Here is a 21,087-nt window from a genome sequence, read left to right as displayed (position 1 = left end):
TTTTTTTGGTTTTTTTCGAGACAGGGTTTCTCTGTGTAGCCCTGGCTGTCCTGGAACTCACTTTGTAGACCAGGCTGGCCTCAAACTCAGAAATCCGCCTGCCTCTGCCTCCCAAGTACTGGGATTAAAGGCATGTGCCACCATGTGCCACCATGCCCGGCTCATCAGGCTTTCTAATAAAATGTCTTCCAAATGATTCTTAAATAAGACTCATAAAGCACTAACCATTAAAGGAAAATACTTCATAAATTACCTCACTTTTGAATTTAAAGTGTCTGTTAATTAAAAGCCATCCTATTACAAAAAATAAAAGCAAACCACTATATAGGAAGAAATGTTGCCAACAGGCATATCTGGCAGACCACTCACATGCAGAACATAAATTAACTTTGGGAGTCAGCAGAAACATGGTAAACAGCAAACAAAGGCCTTATAAAGATAATGTCATGGGCTGGCAAGATGGCTCAGTAGGAAAAGGTGCTCGTCATATAAGCCTGGTGACCCGAGTTCAATCCCCAGGCCCCACGAAAAGGGGGAAGGAGAGAACCATATGAACTCCCCAGAACTGTCCACAGTTCCACAGAGCTGTCCTGTGACCTCCACATGCATACTGTGGGGTGCCTGCCCCACAGCCATACACTCTCACCATAATAATAAATATTCTTTTCAGAAGTACTTCATAAAAGAGGATAGCCAAATAGCCAGTAAAACATGCACCACGGTGCTAGGCAAGCCTCCTTAGTTACCAATGGAAGCCAAGTAACTCTACCATAAAACAGAGTGCCTAGACAGCATCACAGTTCAAGTGAGTGTCAGGCAGTACTGCCTGTTAGCAAAGATAAAGACCAACAGAACATGTAGACACTGTGTGGAAGCCTAAGTGAATGCAGTGAGTTTGCGTGCTGGATGATGGAATAGTCCTGTTTAGTATACTCAATGCATCTTCGTGTGTACCCAAGTATGTACAAGAGTGTGCAGTGGGGCACCAGCTATAATTGCCCAAATGCAGAAAATATCAAATATCTGTAAACATTCCAAGGGATAAACTGTCGCATTGGTGCATTTGAACACAATGCAGAAATGTTCAAATAGCACATATGGTGTTAGTAGTCATGGTAGTGATTATGAGAAGGGGAGGTCGGTAGGAGGAATGGGGGCATAAAGTGAAGTCACCATGGGTTCTGGCTGTGTTCTGGCTTTGGATCAGTTTACAAACAAATCCAAACAAACAGTTTTGAAAAAATGCATCAAGCTTTAAACACAGACAGGATTTCTGTTCTTTTCCGTGTGCTTGGTGTTTTAATAAAATGTTTACAAAAAAGAAAAGCTAGGCATGGCGCTATAGGTAGGTAATTCCAACCCTTGGGAGGTTAAGTAAGGCAGGATGGTAGCCCGGGCTTGACAATTAGAGATGAGTCAAGTGACGGACAGTTGCCTCTAGAAGAAAGCACTGGCAAACTCCAGATTAATCACATCAATAAGAAAAATAGGAATTTGGGGCTTGAGAGATTGATTGTTCAGTAGCTAAGACCATCTGCTGCTCTTGGAGAGGACTCGAGTTTGGCTCCCAGCACCCAAGTTTGGAAGCTGACAACCACCTCTCCAATTCCAGGGAATGAAAATGCCCTCCAGCCTCCAAGAGCATCTGCACTCACGGTGCACAGAAACTCTCGAAGACACACCACACACACACACACACACACACACACACACACACACACAGAGAGAGAGACAGAGAGAGAGAGAGAGAGAGAGAGAGAAAGAGACAGAGAGAGAGACAGGGACAGAGAGAGACAGAGAGAGACAGAGACAGAGAGACTAAATTAATCTTTTTAAAAAAAAATAGAAAAATACAAATTTAACACAAGGAGTAGTTACTACGGGTTAAACTGCTCTGAATAAAACTGATGGAGCGCTTATAGAAGTAGGTTAGTAGGTTAGTGTTCCCCCATCAGGTGACTGACTGAACTGGAGGGAAGCACCCGGGCTCCTGTTTCTCACAGAGGTGCTGGGGACATGCACGTGTACAGTCCTGAGTATCTCTAAGCACCTGTCTCTGAATGTTCTACCTCAAGTCAATGAAGAGGACGGTTTAGAAACAGATTAGAAACTTCTCGTCCAAAGACAAGTTGCCTAAGCTATTGTTTTCCCTCCCCTGTAGACCGTGAACCCTCCCGTCGTGGTCTAAAGGAGGAGTTGAGGCAGAGCACTGTAGGAGTCCGTGTTACCTCATCAGCTCACAGGGGACACTGACAAACTGGGACAGATTTTTCCCCTGTTGATATTTGAAGCCTCTCCTGGGGCTTCCCCGTGGCGTGACGTCGTGTCATTGTGAATGTCACAGTGTGTTGGTTTTGGTGGCTTGGTAACTCAAGCACTGGGGCAAAGGGCACTTCTGCTTATCTGTATCACAGTGTGAGGCTTGTCCCCACACCAACACGCCATGGCTTCCTTCTCCAGTGTTTACTCAGGCGCACCTGCAAGTGAGCCCAGAGCCTGAGCCAGTACATATTTTCTGGGTGCCAGGCAATATCGTAGATTATAATAATGATGAATAAAAACAGCATAAAGATGGAAAAAAGATAAAAATGAAATGTTAGAGCCTTTACCTTCAAATTGTTTTTAGTCTGGAAACGAAGTGCGTGTGTTTCTTCTGAGAGCTGCAGTTTTCCTTTTCTCCTTTTTCTCTCCACAACCTCTGCTCAGTACATATCATCTCACCCTCACATCTCATCTATGCCTCCTCTCAGAATAGCATTCCATATAAGCAGGCTAAAAGCCATTTGACCCAGTATGTCTCCAACAGAAGCCATGAGCTCATAATCTATATCTTCTTGTTCCCACTCACTCAGAGAGCCACTCCTGACAGTGTGTGCTTTTAGTTATAATTTGCAGAAAGTGGTGTTTATTAGCTGCCCCTTCTGTGCCGGGCACTAGCCAAGCACTGGTCCACATTATCTCCAGCTGTTACCACATCCTACAAGGCATCATTTTCTAAGTGGGGGCCCTTTGGTTAAGCCACACAAGCTTTCCTCACACACAGCCTGTTCTTGGCACAATACAAGGCCCCATTCTCTTCCGTGTCTCCTGTACCTCACAGAGCTATGTGAGGTATTTGCTCGGGTGATTCAATCATGGAAACGCCCATCTGCCATCAGTTTGTCAGCTGCACATAAGCAGAACTATGTGCTTGGCGGAGGTTGGCACCGTGGCCATTAAGCTACGTGGTTGACAGAGGTTGGCAAGGTGATCATTAAGCTATGTGGTTGGCAGAGGTTGGCAGAGGTTGGCAACATGGGCATTGGCATTGTGGGCATGTTCCTTGTTCTTGTTTGACTAGGAGGTCAGTAAAGACACTTGCTTATAGATTCTGAGCTCATATTTTAGAAACACTTAAGAATTCAGCAGTAGTAGCCTGCTATGCTATCATAGGTGCACCACGCCAATGCTGCTGCTATCTATATTAAAATCTTAGGTGCACTTGAGCCTCCGAGGAAGAACCCTCCTGTACCGAGAAAGCTGTGCTATTTTGGTCCTACCTCACTAGGCTGGCTCCCTCTGAATGACTTGATACCTGCTGCTAGCTTCAGTTCTCAACACGTGCAGATGGGTATCCCATGCTGGTTAAGATGAGTCTTGCTGTGAGCTGGTAGACAAACGCTTCCGAATGGATACTAAGGGGGCATCTGCTGCTCTCTCGTGTCCTATTCTACTCTCTCATAAGCCACTCAGATTCAGACAGCTGCTGCTCAGTCCGCAGGGCTGTGCCAGAGGTTAGGGCTCAAGCCCTATTCGGTTGAGCAGGACATCTCAAAGCTGGCAAATCACTGTTGATTTCTGTTGATTTCCTGGCTGATACTCTCGTAACAGTGAGGTTGAGACGGGCTCTTCTCTAACGTCTCCTTGGCCGAGCATGCCAATGTGTACTGTAACCAAGTTGTAGATCAGGACTTAACTCTGCTTGCAGGGCTACCAACCTCTAAAGAGCAGGTTTGGAGTTCACAGTGACTTTCCCAGTGGTGACTTTCTAAGTCTGCCTTCCAGATTCTGGGGGTTTAGCCACCTGATGCCATTGGGCTTTTGTGATGTAATGTGGACATCGCTCTCACACTTGGCTTTGGGAGGTATGAGGAATGGAGACAGGCGTTAAGCTTTTATTTAGAGCGGCTGCACTTTGCTTTTGTAGACTAGGAACTCCTTCTTTAGAGAGCCATAAGTCCTTTATTGCTCACTTCCTCTTCCCCAAAGGGAAGTGTCTCTTCCTTGCTGGCAGTTCCAGTGGGTTTTGTCCATGGCTCTAATGTCCCCACCATGGGGCCAAAGTCACAGCCCTGTCCAAATAACATTACTATTTTTTCCTTTTTAATGATACACTCCTGGATAGATAGATCATTTTCTCCATATATTGAAATGATCTCAATATTTAATATATATTACAATGAACATCTTTTTTTGTTTTTGTTTTTGTTTTGTTTTGTTTTTTCTTTTTCAAGACATGATTTCTCTATATAGCCCTGGCTATTCTGGGACTCGCTCTGTAGACCAGGCTAGACTGGAACTCAGAGATCCACTTGGCTCTGTCTCCATAGTTCTGGAATTAAAGGCATGCACCATGCCCCATCACATCCTGGTTTATCATCTCGTACTGATTATTAAGGTTAGAAACGTATTCTCAAGCTGAAAAGGCATCCAGCTTCCTGTTTGGATGCTCGCCTGTGCTCTCAGCACTTGGAGGCTAAGGTAGGAGACTCTCCAGTTTACAGCTAGCCTGGGCTACATAATGAGACCTTGTTTCAAGGGGGCAGGAGGTACTGGAAAGATGGCTCACTGGCTAGGGACATTGACTGCTGCTTGCCATTGCCCATAGTTCTATTTCGAGGAGATCAGATACCCTCTTCTAGTTTCTGTGGGTACCAGGTATGTGTGTAGTGCATATCCACACACACAACCAAAACTACACATAAAATAAATACTACACATAAAATAAATCTATAGTTAAAAGAAAAAGCAAAACAAACAAACAAAAAAACCTGTTCTGTTTTTATATGGTATTTTGCAAATGGCTTCTGTATGTCCTGCTTGGGCCTCATATCAGTTTTGCAGTGTAGAAGTTATTGTTGCAGTGTTATTATTGCCGTGTAAAAGATATTATTCTCTGCAAAAGTAGAAGACTGAGACTCAGAAACCAAGTGAGATGCCAGAAGTGGGGTGCACACCTGCAGTCCCATTCCTCAGCAGGTCTTCATAGCCTCACCTATCCAGGGAGTTCAAGGCCACCTCAGGGCCTATTAGATCCTGTCTCTCATCTCCCTTCATCCTCCCCATGAAAGAAAACAAGGAAGTTGCTTGAGGTTAGGCAGTCCTGGCTAACACTAAGTTGCAGCCGCAAGGCCAGGCATATGAGGTTACAGAGGCTAGCTGCAATGTCACTCTTTCTTGGCTCAGATCTTATCTCTCCCTATGTGACTTTGGCCGATCACTGAACCACCGTGCTTTAGTGTCCCCATCCCTGGACGTGGTTATAACAGGGCCTGTGCCGGGTAGGTGTCTCTCAATGGGGTTTCTCCTGGGACAGAATGCCTAGCATGTAGATGTTCAGCTTGCCTTGACTTCTGTGACATGCAAAGGTGAGGTGGCAGAGACCACCGACTGCTCTGCTGCCTGTTTAGCTGCAAAGGAGATTCGAGATGATCCCTAGCCAATGCCCAAGCACAGAGCACAAGGCTACTGTTTTAAAGAATAGAAGGCAGTAGTCGGTCGACATTGCACAGTGTGTCACAGCTGGGCAAGAAGCTTTAGACTTGAAAACAGCAACCTGATGGCACGTCCCGCCCTTGTCTACGTAAGCGCCTGCCCTTCCACATCAGCAGAAATCAAATCTCCTTCATTAAACCAGCCCACCGCCGCCATCACTCATCCTTTACCCAGGATCCCACTTTGTTGATTTTCCTATGACCTGCATAGGACAGAGAAGTCTGCATCCCACAGAGAAGGCCAAACACTGCACATACTTCTCAGAATTGATATTTGAATAGTCTGCTCTCCACCCTCTTCAGTGGACCCTATGTGTCTGCTAGTAGTCTAATCAGACACTGCCTGCAGCCCCTTTTTTCTATTCTGTCTTTGCATGGCTTGTTTTTTTAAATGATGTGGGGCGGGGGAAGATCCCATTCAGTGTATATTTCATTTTGATTTTTGAGACAGGATCTCATGTAGTGCAGGCTGGCCTTGAACTTGGCCCATAGTTGAAGCTGGCCTTATCATGGTGCTTCTATCTCCTAAATGATGGGCTTATAGAAACATTACCACCATGCCTAGCAAGCAGGCTTTAGTACTGCACTTGCAGAATACTCCCCACAGGTGTGATTTTGGATATTTGTATATGGAATGTACAGCTTGGATATAACTGCAGCTGTGACATTGATCATCACAAATTTGAGTGTTTTTCATCATTTGTATGTATGTATATCTGTATCTGTGTGTGCCTTCCAAATATTCTACACTTTGTTCCTTAAAAGCCAAGGGGTTTAATATTTACATACTTATAGGAAGAAAATGTTACTGATTTTAGAACACGGTGACTTGGAACATGTATACAACCACTGTGCTTTAAACTGAGTTCGAATGTGAATACACCGCTACTTTCAATGCCCTGGAATCCTGAACTGAACCAAATCTCTTAACTGAAGCAAAAGCACTCTCACCCTGTGTTCCTAGGGACAGATGTTGAGTTAGTATTAGTCCAGAGTACGTTAAACTGGTGCTTTTAACATTAACAGTTGGCAGGTCAGGGCTAAAAGATGTGGACATGCTGTGTCCCAACACTTTGATGCTGGTACTAAACCAAGCCAACACCGTAGGAGTCCAAAGCACTGGATATAGGGACACAGATAGATGCCTGGGTAACCGAGGTCATTGCCTGTAACATCTGAGCTGCTTACAATTGAATGAGAACCAAGCATTTAATGAAGATGATCTCAAATTTATCCTCATGAACTACATAGACAGCCATGTACCTGTTACCCCGGGGCCAGCCTTCTGCCAAAGAGACTGTAGGCTTTGGAATGCTCAGGCCAAGGCCTGGTGCAGTACCAGGAGGATCCCCTAACCCTAGTAGTCATCTCAGAACAGTGTGACAGAAGCTGCATTCAGGAAGGGACGGTGGGCAGGAAGAGCAGGGTCCTGGAAACGCCTTATTGGGCTTGGGACAGGAAGGTGGGAGTAACTCCAGAGGGGAGGGAGCGGAGGAGGAAGAAGAAATATTAACAGTTGGACAGTTCTGGAGCCACGAAGTCCAAAATGAAGGTGCCAACAGGTTCTGCATCTGTGGGGATGCTAGTCTCTACCTCCAGCGTAGCACCCTGAGCTCTTTGGGGGCTGACAAGAAAGAACAAGCAGAGGGCAAAAGGGCCTAGTAGTTTCCCAAAACCCTTCTGTAAGAGCTCTGTGTTGTACCTGAGAGCAAAGCTCTTGTGACTGACTTAGGTCTTAAAGATAAGGCCTCATAAAGCTGTCACACTGGGTCTTAGATTCCAACATTGCACGTGGGTGGAGTGCGTACATCCAAACCATTAAGGACGGCACGGTAAGTTACATGGCACCTGTTGTTTCGGGGTGCATAAATTCCGTGGGTGTGCCCTTACACTTCCTGCTCTCCTCTGTCATCACTTCCTTCCAGAATATTCATCATTTCTAAGAAACTCCAAAGGGCCATAATGCCTTTGATTTGTTACATAACACAGCCTATTATCACAGATCCATAGCTGTAGACAAGTTTAATTCAAGAATACTTTCAAATAACTATCTTATCTCTCTCTCTTTTTTTTTTCCACAGATAAGTCTGCTTTCTAAATTTTCTGCTTTTCTGTTAAGACACTATAATTGCCCATCTGGGTCTGACTCATTTGAACAAAATAAAGAGGGGAAACTTGTTTGTAACCTGAAACTACAGTGCTTGATCCCTGTGAATGAAGGAAAGCAAGTCTGTGCACGTTCTTTCATATTTACTTCCAAATAACCGCATGGACTGGACCAGAGACAGTAACTGTTCCGTGCTATGGTGAGCATACTGGAAGCTCTTAGCAGAGCTGAGACTGAGCACAAACCCTTCTGCTCTATGGCTTTACTTAAGGCCCTACAAGGCTAAATCGCTAATCTAAAAGATCTCTCACCAAGATCTTTCCCCAAAAGTTCACAGAGTTAAAGAAAAAAAGAGGATAATACCAAATACTTGCATAATGTTTACCATATATATGGTATTTTCATATCACACACACACACACACACACACACACACACACACACACACACACATTTCAGCTTAGGTTCACCCAGGCCAAAGGTATTGACTTCTTTTCCCAGAAAGAATCTCTGGTACAATAACAAAACTCATTACTTTCAAACTAAGGGTTTCAGATGTGTCTTTTGTATTGCTCAAATAATAATAGAGCCGTTCTATTGCCTTGTGGAAAGTGTGAGCATCAGTGAAGAAGAGTAGTGAAGCTTGAAGTGGTTTTGCCCGGTAGCCAGACAAGTCTGGAGGCTTCTAACGAGAATGCCTATCTACCCATAGGCCCCGTAAGCGTCTTCTCAGCTATCTGTGTGACTCTGCTGCTGAGGAGCTTGCATGACAAGGAGCAGAAGCCAACTCAACTAAGCACAAAGTAATTTGTTCTAAGGACATAGTAATGTGGAGAATAGGCAGAAAAGCTGGACACTCAGGCTTTCGGGAATGTCAATTTACGCTTTGTCACGGAATACCTCGAAATCTAGTGACCCCAAGGCTATCATTTGTTTACCTCACACTGCTGTGAATCAGCATTCTAGACGGGGCTTGAGCATCCCATTGTGGGAGAGGTTCGGCTGGTCCCCTTGGGGACTTGCTCATGGAGCCCAAAACGCATTAAATGTACCCCAAAATGCATGCCTTTAATCCCAGCACTTGAGAGGCAACCCCCCCCCCAAAATGTACAAACATTTATCAAATTTCTGTTTGCACTGCATAGTTTCAATTCTTTTTTTGTTTGTTTTTGGTTTTTCGAGACAGGGTTTCTCTGTGTAGCCCTGGCTGTCCTGGAACTCAGTTTGTAGACCAGGCTGGCCTCGAACTCAGAAATCCACCTGCCTCTGCCTCCCAAGTGCTGGGATTAAAGGCATGCGCCACCACTGCCCGGCCATAGTTTCAATTCTTAATGAGAGCAAGTCACAGGACCGTACTCATAGTCAGATGGACCCCATAGCACGGATAGAGATAGAAAGAATCCCTGTCCCTTTTTGGTGTCTGTAGTGACAACTTTGGTTTCTTAAAAAAATAAAAACACAGAAATAGAAATGCGCTTTCATTTTAATCCCAGGTGTGGGATGTGGGGCTGCTTCAGATTGTCCACAGCAGCTGTCTATGAGTCACCTCATGCAGGAGGGTGATTTTTGCCAGTGGCATATAGTTTATGTGACTGTGTACCATTTGGAACTCTGGGGACTTTTCAGGGGGTATATTAACGCTAGGGCACCGAAAGATGTGGTGGGTTGTTGGTTGGCTGCTTTTGGTCGAGGTTTGTTAAGTAGTCACATGTGAAAAAGAAACAAGAAAAAGCAGAAATTAGATATCTTTACAGCGAAGATCAAACTGGCCCCAAGGATTAGCAATCAATGCCCCTGATTAGCAAGAAGTAGTATACCAATAATTTTGCCCCCTCTCCTTTCCCTCTGCTATCTAGTGTTGTGGGGTTGAAGGGGTGGGAAAAAGGGGAGGAGGATGGAAGAAAAAAACCCACAAGTAGCCAAAGTCCAGCTTCAGTGTACCAGGTATGGTTGAGAAACGTCTTAGTTCTGTTGTTGGTGGTGGTTTGTTTGTTTTAACTTTTTATTGATTCTTTGTGAATTCACATTATGCACCCCCATCCCGCTCATCTCCCTGTGCTCTCATATCCTCATATCCTCCCTTCCCTCTTGCAGCCTCCCCACTAAAATAAAACACACAACAAAAGTTTAACTATGAGCCTCTAAGGTACCTATATACTTATCGACAAACAGACTATAGTTTGTCTATAAATGGCAAACTTAGTAGATGATTTAGTTAGTGCTTTATAACATTAAGAAAGAGCTTTTTTTTTTTTTTTTTTTTTTTTTTTACGGGAAACAAAAGTGAAAGTTTTAAAAGCTTTCCCACCGCAGGACAGTGAATGGTGCAGTGCCCTTCCCCGCTCGTACTTCACTGGCTTAGAGACTTCCCATCTGGACCATTTACCCTTACACGTTGCAGTCTTCTGGTACCTCGAGGATAATGGACAGCTAAGTGCGCTGTCTTGTCCAAAGTATGTTTGTGACTTTAAGGCTTCACGATGCCATAAGTTCTTGTCCTTTTTTGTTAACAGTGGCTTCGTGGGTGTCAGTGTCTGCTCATCTGAAGGACAGACTCTTGTGCTCTCCAGAATGCGCGCCATTTTTGAGATTTTTATTTTTAATAATTATAGCACGATTTGGACCCGTGGGATCTTTCTCTTCCTTCCATTCTCCTCTCCTTTTCTTCTGTTTGATTAATAATAATATAATTTAAAAGGAGCTTTTTTTCCTATTTCCTCCATTTCTTCTTCCTTCTTTAAGAATTGTGAGCTGGGAAGTGCTGGTGCACGCCTTTAATCCCAGCACTTGGGAGGCAGAGGCAGGAGGATTTCTGAGTTTGAGGCCAGCCTGGTCTACAGAGTGAGTTCCAGGACAGCCAGGGCTACACAGAGAAACCCTGTCTTGAAAAACCAAACCAAACCAAACAAACAAATAAGAATTGTAAGGTACACCCCCACCCCACCCCTACACAAGAATTCTGAAGTAATTGGACACATTTCCTGTTACAATAACATTTACCGGCTACAGGCTAGATACTCTTTCTCTGTCCCTGTCTCCGTCTCCCTTCTTTTCCTTGCTTCCTCCTCCAAAACTGGCCTTACAGGCATATGAATGCTGGGAACTGATCCTGGGTTCTCAATAAGAATAATAAGCACTCCTAACCGCTGAGCCATCTGTCCAGCTCCCATTTCCCTAACTTTTTTTAGATAAGGTCACACATCAACTTTGAAGTTCACTGATTTGACTAGACTGACCGGTCCCTGAGAGCCAGGGATCTCCCTGTCTCTGCGTCTCCAATGCTGAGACTTTAGGCATATACTGCTGAGCCCTGTTTTTTGGTTTTTGGTTTTTTTTAAAAACAAACAAAAAAAAAACAAAACCCCTTTTTATTGGTTCTTTGTGAATGTCACATCATTCACCCCAGTCCCACTCATCTCCCTGTCCCTTGGTACCCACCCTCTATACCATCAATACTGGATCCTCACTGGGACTGCTCTCAGATATCCTGTTGTTGCCCTGTGTCATGGAGATCCTGCAGCTTTGAATCCACAGGACTGGCCCTTTCCCATGCTCCAGCAGTTCATAGATGGGGTAGATATTGAGATGGACCAATTGAAAACCATGGATCTGGGCCTGTGTAGCAGCTGAGTTTCCCAGCTCTCCCACACCCTCTTCTCCAGGAATGTTCTCCAGCACTGCCTCTGCTAACTCACCCAACGCTACAGCCATCAAGGGGCAGGGCTAGCTCTCCAGCTCTCACATCCTCAGACTGGCTTACATGCCCGCATGCCACCAGGGCTAGCTCTACTCTGCTGCTCAGGCGAGGGCCAGGGCAGTTCTCTCCATGACTTAGGGAGTATCACATTTTATGTGGATGCGAGAAATTCAAACTCAGAGCCTCATGCTTGTCTTGGTATTTTACCAACTATGCCATTTCCCCAGCGCCATGGGCCACACATTAGTTTTTCATTTGTTTGGTTTTGGTTTTGTGTTTTGAGACAGGGTCTCTCTCTCTCTCTCTCTCTCTCTCTCTCTCTCTCTCTCTCTCTCTCTCTCTCTCTCTCTCTCTCTCTCTCTTTTCTCTCTCTCTCTCTCTCCATGGCCCTGACTGTCCTGGAACTCACTAGGTAGACCAGGATGGCCTTGAACTCATAGATAGCCACCTGCCTCTGCCCTCCTGAGTGCTGAAATTAAAGGCATGGACTACCATGCCAGGCCACAGCAACCATCTTTAAATTCACTGTCCTTAGTAAAACTCTTGAAAGTGGCCACATTATTGGTTGATGCTGAAGTTTACGGGGGACTGAGGAACATTCCCAGGATGGCTCAAAGTTGGCAGTAGAGACTGGGCTCAAGAACTCAGTCAGACATTAGCATAAATCCCCTTTAAGGTAGCCTTTCCCTTGTGACCTGTGTTCACCCAGGAGACACTTGTGTATATCTGCTGCATGTGGTAGCAAGTCAGGAAGAGTACTGTGCAAATGAACCAACTGTTTTCTCAGATTATCTTAACGCAGTTGGTCAAAAAGTTTGAGAGATTTAGAAGTATACCCAAACCTCTACCTGCTAGATGAATCCACTGAATTGTTAGAAATTGGTTTATTCTTTGTCTAAGGTACTATCTTGATATGTTCACAGGTTTACATTTTTTTAAGGTTTATTTATTATTTTATGTGTGTTTTGCCTGCATGTATGTTTGTACACCACATGTGTGTCTGATGCTCTCAGAAGTCAAAAGTAGGCAGCAGATCCCCTGAAACTAGAGTTACTGCAGTTGTGAGCTGTCATGTGTGTACTAAGCAGTAACCTACAGGTTCTCTGCAGGAGCAGAAAGCTCTCTTTAATCACTGAGTCATTGCTCTAGTCCCTATTATTTTTATTAATCGCTTTCTATAAGATTGTCTCTTCTGAACTTGGTAAAAAAAACAGTTTGACAAATGAACAAATTATGCAATCTAAATCCATTTGAAAAGAAATGGTCTGTTGTATACACGAGATGTTGGGTTATTTTGTTGTCAATATTGTTCAAAAACCAACATGAGAAGAAGTGAGTTTTGGGTAACACAGGAGACTGAATCTGTAGAGGTCTGTGGGACCATGAAACTGATACCACTGAACACTGTAAGGTCAGGATTCAGACCCCTCATATTCCCAGTGTATACCGATTAGCCCTAGACCTTTATCAACATCCGGAAGCTTACCTCAGGTATCTAGACATGCCCTGGGTTGTTCCTGGCACACATTCATCTTCACGTGGTAAAGAGGAGGGGGCCTGAGGATGTGTAAGCACATGAAGGAGGCTTGTTTGGAGATGGGACATTCAGCTCTGATGGTTCACCGGCTCCATTCGGAGCATGGGCACTATATAGTCAGGCAACTGCTGCTGGGGACTCACCAGTACTCTTCTGGGAAATGGTTTACCTAGGTCTCAGTCCTGGTAGCTTCTGGGCATAAGAAATGTCTTCAATCCATCAAGATGGAGGTTCTTTCCCTCCTGTACTCTATACATCACCTCTTCCAGTGACCTCTCTGAAGTTCTCAAGCCACAAAGCATGGTCCACTTATTCAGAATCTTAGACTCCTGCTGGTGCCTGAGCAACTACATTGGTCCAATGAGCTATAGCAGGATGTTATAGCATGAAAATGGAGCTTTATCTAAGACAGTAGGAGAAACTTAGAAAAGAAAATGCATATTAAGCCAGGGAACTAGTATGGCCAGATTGATTGAAGTGTCTTTGTTAGAGGACAAAAAGATATTGAAATTGAGTATTGGGTCATTATGGGAAAGTGTTCCATGATCAAACAGAGGCTAGAGTCTGGAACTCAGATCAATCCCTGGCTGTGTAAGGATACACATTAGCAGCTTGCTAGAAAAGGGAATATTCCTGACAGACTTCAAAAGCCGATGCCTGGTCAGCCAGTCTTCCCAAGCAGAGAGAGAAGTGCAGGGAAGTCGTGCCCATCATTTGAGGAAGATCTTTGTAAACACCAAGTATTGATGCACGGTCTGTTAATCAAGCACTGAGTGGTACATTAATACATTTGCTTCCTGCTTTCAGGAAATGCCTGGCCAGGTATCTTTACCAGCATGAGAGCATCCTCAGTCTTGAACAGAACTTAGGACAGGCAGAAAGATTCGCATCTGGCCCACTTTTATCATGGAGTTGAATAATCTCACTGTACTTCTAACTGTAAAGTTAGAAGCTCTTTTGGGAAGTTTATTTGAGTAACTCTTTTGTTTTTTTACCTCCATACCTTTGGGGTGATATAGGGTGACATTCTGCCCAGAAACTTCTTTATGAGAGATGTCAGCCTTTGTTTGATTACCATCTTTCTCCCAAATTGGACAGAACCCCTAAGTTTATGTCAGCATAACTCTTGCCAGTCTGAAATGGAGAATGTTAATCAGATTTTATAGAACAAGCACTAAGGAAATAACGACTAATGCAAATTTAAAGCAAGATAACTTCTAATCTCACAAGTGAGGCAGTCTTCTCCTTCTTTTAAGATTTGTTGATTTTTACTTTATGTGCATCCGTGTTGTGCCTGCACAGATGGGCATGCATCACATGAGTGCAGGACCTGCAGTCAGGAGAGGGTATTAGAACCCCCAGAGCTGGAGGTGCACACGGTTGTGCACTGCCGTGCAGCGGGCAGGAACTGCACTTTTAACCGCTGAGCCATCTCTTCAGCCCCTGGGCAGTCTTCTTCAACCCACCAAACCACGGTCTTCTCAGCAAAATGAAGGGGTTAAGTTTCTCTAAGAAATGCTGTGTCGCTCTTATCAGACCACTGATTGCTATGTGGCTACTTCAGGGCCTAGTGCTGACCAGAGGCCGGTTAAGGGTGCTCTCTTCTATAACTATGGCTGTTCATGCTGAGAAACCTACTGCAGAGACTCTTGGCTCATGTCTCTTCCAGCAAATAGATTTTCTGCATGATGGCAGAAATTACATTGAATTAGGTTAACAACTGGGGCTGGCAAGATATCTACTGTGTTCCAAATACAGAGACTGTTAATTCCCCGCTCTCTCCACAGGCCGTCAGCTTGGTCACCAGTGGGTCACTTAATCTTGTATAATCTTAACCTTGAAAGAATTCACTGCTTCTCTTGAGATGGTGTCAGTAAAGATATTAGAAACCTCTTGGACCTTAGAAATCCTCCTGTAATTTATAAAGATTGGGAATCAGTCTTTAAATATGGCCCTGGTTTAGCAGAGTCACTGAAATCATATCATACCAAAAGCAATCTTGAGGTAGCTAGTGGGAGAGTAATTAAACCAAATGCTGACTTGTTTTAAACAAATGGAATTGTGGGTGATAGTTAAATTCATATCTGAGAATATATTAGCGTTTGCTTGGTTTTGACTGGGAAAAAGACTAACTGTGGCTTGTTCAGCCCAGACTATAGCCCAGACTATAGCTGTCTCCTCTCTGTAAGGCCCACAGCCTAACTGCTGCCCCCATCCTGCCTTAGGAGCATCTGCATTACAGGCGCATGCTACGAAACTTTGTGCTCTCAGGATCTGAACTCAGGTGCCCACACTTGTGTGGCAGACACATTACTCAGTGAGCCCTCTCGTGTTTTAACGTAAGCATTATCATATTGTTGTTTTGAGTTTTTTTTTTTTTGTTTTGTTGTTGTTTCAATCTTGCTTTTACTCCATGAGACGTTTGCCTTCAAAGGGTTAGGAAACACTATACCCTACCTAATGTTTTCACACACATGGTTACTTTTTAAATGAAAAATAATCTTCTGTTAGTTATGGAAGACCAGCCGCCAACTGTTATGCTCTTGGCCTATCAGGTGGGAATTAATATTTCCTTAAATCCATGGATGGAAAACTGAGACACACATTAAAGATGCCCCTGAAGTTAAATAGCTTTGTAAGATCCTGATACATAATTAAAACACAAGCAATTCAAGTTCAGATTGTAGGGTCTTGATTTTCCCTCAAGAGCCTGTGATGGTTCGTTCCGTGCGAATAAACTTGCATTGAATGCTGTTTCGAGGGTGACATGGCATTCCATTTTAAGGGTCTAGCAGTTTACAGAAAGTTTTCCTGTTGTTGAAATTGTTTATAGTTTTTCAGTCATATAAACATTGCCATGATAAACATCCCCTCTGTACATTGTGACAAGTTTGTCTTGTTTTTCTCTCAGGTGAATTCATGTAAGAATTCTTGAGTCACTTAAAAAAAAAAAAGGTGTGTGTGTGTGTGTGTGTGTGTGTGTGTGTGTGTGTGTGTTGAGGGCTGGAGATGTGGCCTAGGGTAGTGTGTCTATCATGAATGGGAATCTGAATTCAGTTCCCGGCACTAAAATAAATAGATTGCACAGTGAGTCTAATGCTTCAGTTCCTAGCGTCTAGAACTTTAAATAACTTGGTTTTGAAGAGGAATTTATTATAAGAAAATAATCTTCAGTAGAGACAAAAGCCCTTTCTTCCCCCACCCCCTCTTTTTATTTTAACTTTTGTCTCAGAAGATGAAGAGGACTATTTTGGGGACAAGGTTTCCAACAGAAGGGAATCTCTTGGCAAGAGTATAAACAGTTTTGGCAGAAAGCCACCCTCCAAAGGGACAGGACTCAGCTTGTCTTCATCCAGTGAGTAGGGAGGAGCTCAAGGCAGAAGGGATGTCCCTGGGCACAGCGATGGCCAGCAAGGGACTGCATGGGTGGAGAGGCTGTCTCACAGGGAGCAGCCACATTGTGAATCCTGTGAGTGGGGAAACTGCTTCAAAGAAGTCACTGTCTCTTACAGGAAGGCACAATGGTCCCCTTATCCTTCATTGGAATCAGCCATGATTAATAAATGCATAGAGTAAGCTTAGGTTGTTCCTCCCCTGACCCTCTCTCTCTCCCCAGTAAATAAACCAATTTTGTGTCTACAAAAGTGCATCTGAAGGAGAGGCTCATCTCTGCAGTGCACATATACAAAGAGTGCTTCCTGCTTATTATAGTCTGGGACAGCTCTGGATAGGTGTGTATTCATACCATAGTTATCTTGCCTTTTCAAAATGGGAAATGTGTGTGTCCCTACATTCCGTTCATCTTTTATTTTATTATATGTATTTATAGTGTGAGTTCTGAGATTTGAACTCATATTTGAGCTTGCAAGGCAAGCATGTTACAGAGACCTTCCCCAGCCTCAAAAATGTGCTCCCCACACCCCTTGAGATAGTACTATTTACTCCAACAAACCTCAAGTGTATGTCATTCCTCCTTCCTCAGCCTCCTGGTGCTGAAGTTAAAAGTGTATGCCACCATGCCTAGCTTTCAAAATGACCCTTTCAAGGAAGGAAATTGCTGTCAGTTTGAATAAATTTCTTGGAGGAATGGATAACAAGCCAGCCTGCCCTTGCACGTGTAATGGTGTGTGCAGTTGTATGCAGCACTGCTGGTTCAGTGTGGTTGGATGTGCTATGCATGAAGGATTAGTGAGACAGTCATAAAGCTCAAGTGTCCATTTCAAGTTGATCCCAAATGACTAGCATCACACACACATGAGCACACGTGCACACACACACACACACACATACACACACGAGTGCATGCACACACACACCTACCTCTACCTAGAAAAATAGATAGAGCTTCTTCCCTCATCCAGGCAATAAGCCGATGAGTATTTGCTAAAAGCCCGTGGCCTGCCTCCCTTCCCGCAACTTCTTCATACACTTAGGGACTTATATTCTATACAAGTTTGGATCATTCTCTTATCAAAACCCAAATCCTTTATTTCCTTCCTTCAAGGCCCTGTTAGGGAAGAATTTTATTTGTAGTGACCTCTTAAATTATAAAGTACATAAAACCAGAGATAGAAATATTAGAGAAAACATAGAGATTATCTCATGAGCACGTCTTCATTACTACAGACTTGTAAATAGTGTAATCTTGCACGCGCCTGCTCTCAACCAGCAAGAACGATGCTGCAACAGGATCCTTCTGCACACGTTTATTGGGAGAGCTTGATTGTAGAGGCGAAGAAACCCCAAGCCCAGAACTGGTGCTGCTTATATAGGCCTAGGAGAGGCATGTCTCACACCCGGATTGGTTATGCACTGTACCTCATTTGCATGTTCCTTATCTGATTGGTTATACTCTCAGAACCTCATTATCATGCCTGGGCCAGGCAGTGTCTTGGCAAAAAACTTTACTGCATATGTACACATTGGTTGTTTGCCCAAACTTATGCGTGGTGGCCAGCAGTAGCCAGAGCCACCTTGCAATGGCACATGTGGCTTCCCACATCTCCCCCTTTTTGTTTTAATAAAATGAGGCTGGTCTAGGCCTGTGCAATTATGTCCATCCTCCGTGGCTCCTGTTTTAGGTCGTTCCTCTAATGTCAGAGCCTTACCCATCATAGGGTAACCCTATCGCCACCGGGCCCCGTGTCTTAGGTTGGTCTGTGCATGAGGAAAGTTGCCTGTCTCTGGATACCACAGTGCTGTGTGACAGTAACTGCTAAATGACCTAGGGCAAACTCTACAAAAGAGGCCAGCCAAGTTTTAAGGAATGAATTAGCAGAGAAATCATGGTCACCCTACCTCTTGCAATGAGGAAATCTCAGCGATGTGCAAGGGCTGATCAATGATCGTCGAGTCTCTCTCATCCCAGTGCAATAGATCTATAAATCTGTGGGGTGCAAGAGCAGAGGACTCAGATGCCGACTAATTCTTGAGCATAGATAACCAAACTTCAGGGGAGGCGCCTTTTTCAATAGCTAAAAGTGCCTGAGTTATAATCACCTTGTCACGTTTTTGTTGGGTTCTGAATTTGCATACCAACCAGAGTATGAACACCAGTCCACAGATATGGCAGCACCAAACAAAATCACTCCCACCCATTCCTTAAAGTAAGAAAAAGCAGAAGTAAGCCAAGAGGTAAAATTGCCAACAATGATGGGTTCTATTTGAGTTCCATTAAGGCTTAAAATCTGGCATTAGATGTAAAGAATTGAGGAAACACTCGAATGCGTCAACAGCATGGTTTCAGGAACACAGAGCTCTTCAGTTCTCACTAGCGGGAGCACCTCCAGCAATAGGAACATCCACCTCCTCATAGCTCCGCTTGTTTTTAATTGCTCTGGTCAGCCGCTCCAGGACCTACAGCTGTTGTAGATGATCCTGAGGAAACACAAACAGACCCTCTCTCCCAAACCAATTGAGAGCGTTCCTCTCATACCTGATTCAGTGCCTCATTGTCTCTCTGGAGTTCTGCAACACCATCAACACCAGTGGGAAATGATTTCCACGCCCCTATGGCAATCTGATTCACCTGCTCAAACACCTGCACTGGATATCCTGTCTGTTGTTGTGCAAAGCGACCTTGACCAAGCAGCATATCCCTATCCCATGCTGGATTTCCTGCAGCAGAGTTAGCCGCTGCCTGTTTGTTTGCAAATTCAATAAGGAAGGCTTTCCAATCTAAATACTGCCCAGGTGAAAGGCATGCCTTCACCAAGACTGCCCAATCGGACGGCGTCATGCAGTGTCTATTCAAGGCCTCTACTTGAGCCACAGTATAGGAGGCAGTTAAGCTGTACGTCCGCTCTTCTCAGCCAAATTCCTGATTACTTTGAAATCTAGAGGCTCATGATATCTCTGCCCTGCTTGGTCGGTGAAAATAGGACATCCCAGCAAGGAGAATCTAACCTCTCTCCAAACCTCCGAACAGAAGGTCTGTCTATATGCGGCTCCCAAGGAGGCATAGGGAGGAGGCGCAGAAGCTAATTCGCCTTCCTCCTCTGCCTCGGCTCTTTTGTTTCGTCCTTTCTGTCCACCTGATAACACTTTGTCTTTCTTTTTCCTTTTTCTTTTTAAGCCCTTCTCCTCTTCCGACATACTTTCTTGTTGCTCTGTAAGGATTTTCTGACCTGTCTTGACTGCCTCTACACACAGTTTCAAACAGTAACAGAGTCCATATATCAGAACAAACAAGACCAAAACTATCAGACCTACCCACAAAGGGTCAATGGGAGAAAAAAGCATAACTCATGAACCTTAACTTGTCCCAAAGCTGGGAACCTTATCGTCTCAATCCTTTCTTTCCTTCTCTTCTCTCTTTCCCTTCTCTCCTTCCTTTCTTTCCTTTCCCTTCCTTTCCGTTTTCCTTTCCCTTTCCTTCACTATTTCCTTTTCTTTATCACTGATTCCTTTTAATTTTTCCTCCCTTTTCTTTTCATTTTTCTTAAAAAACATATCCCCCTTTAACCCGGGTCTCAATTTGGTAGACTTACCGGTGGTACCACCGTTCCTCAGCTGAAGAGTTCTGAATCCACGCAGTCGGATCCTTCTCAACAGTCTGTTTTACGGGAACACTTTATTAACCACTCCTTCCCCATGATGCAGTTCTGAATCCTCCCTGTAGCAGGGGGTCTTCGCTCATGCCTGAAGATGTTTCTTTTCCCGGTTTTTGGCACCACTTCTTGCGCATGCCTGCTCTCGACCAGCAAGAACAACGCTGCAACAGGATCCTTCTGCACACGTTTATTGGGAGAGCTTGATTGCAGAGGCGAAGAGACCCTGAGCCCAGAACTGGTGCTGCTTATATAGGCCTAGGAGAGGCATGTCTCACACCCGGATTGGTTATGCACTATACCTCATTTGCATGTTCCTTATCTGATTGGTTATACTCTCAGAACCTCATTATCATACCTGGGCCAGGCAGTGTTTTGGCAAAAAACTTTACTGCATATGTACACATTGGTTGTTTGCCCAAACTTATGCGTGGTGGCCAGCAGTAGCCAGCGCCACCTTGCAACGGCACATGTGGCTTCCCACAGTGTAATGGCTAGGTGTTATCCCACTGGGTGCTTAAGTAAACTTATGTCGCCAGTTTACTGCACTAAAGGCAGCAGGGCAGAATAAATTACAATTGAGACAGAATAAAGTCACACGTAGTAGCCATCTTTTCTCAGAGCACCAGTTTATACTCTGAGGGTTAAGAAAGGTCCCATGAATAAAGTTCCCATGAGTTCAAGCTGTGTATAACCATAAGAACAAGATGCATGCGGCAGAAATATGTTTTTCCATAGATGCAGATGACTAACAACAGCTGAAATAAACTCCCTCCTATCCGCTGCACCTGGGAGGAACACAAATACACACCCCCAAGAACAATTCCATATTTTGGAAAAACTGAAGTCATAAGACTCTTATCTTGTTTTCTTGGAGTTTTCTCACCAAGCACTCAGAATTTCCCTTCCACGACTCCCATTTTTCACCACATCCTGACAGTCAC

General features: G+C 44.3%; 1 protein-coding gene and 1 pseudogene across 12 annotated transcripts in view; both read left to right on the top strand.

Annotated features, from left to right (window-relative positions):
- Ston2 (stonin 2) overlaps window positions 1-21,087 on the top strand; it is a 153,428-nt gene that overhangs the window by 115,392 nt on the left and 16,949 nt on the right. The gene's annotated exons all lie outside the window — the stretch shown is intronic.
- Gm51993 lies at window positions 121-9,061 on the top strand (annotated as a pseudogene).

This window comes from Mus musculus, chromosome 12 (assembly GCF_000001635.26).
Source record: "Mus musculus strain C57BL/6J chromosome 12, GRCm38.p6 C57BL/6J".
In the NCBI taxonomy this organism is placed as follows: Eukaryota; Metazoa; Chordata; class Mammalia; order Rodentia; family Muridae; genus Mus; species Mus musculus.
This window is presented reverse-complemented; position numbering and strand designations above follow the sequence as displayed.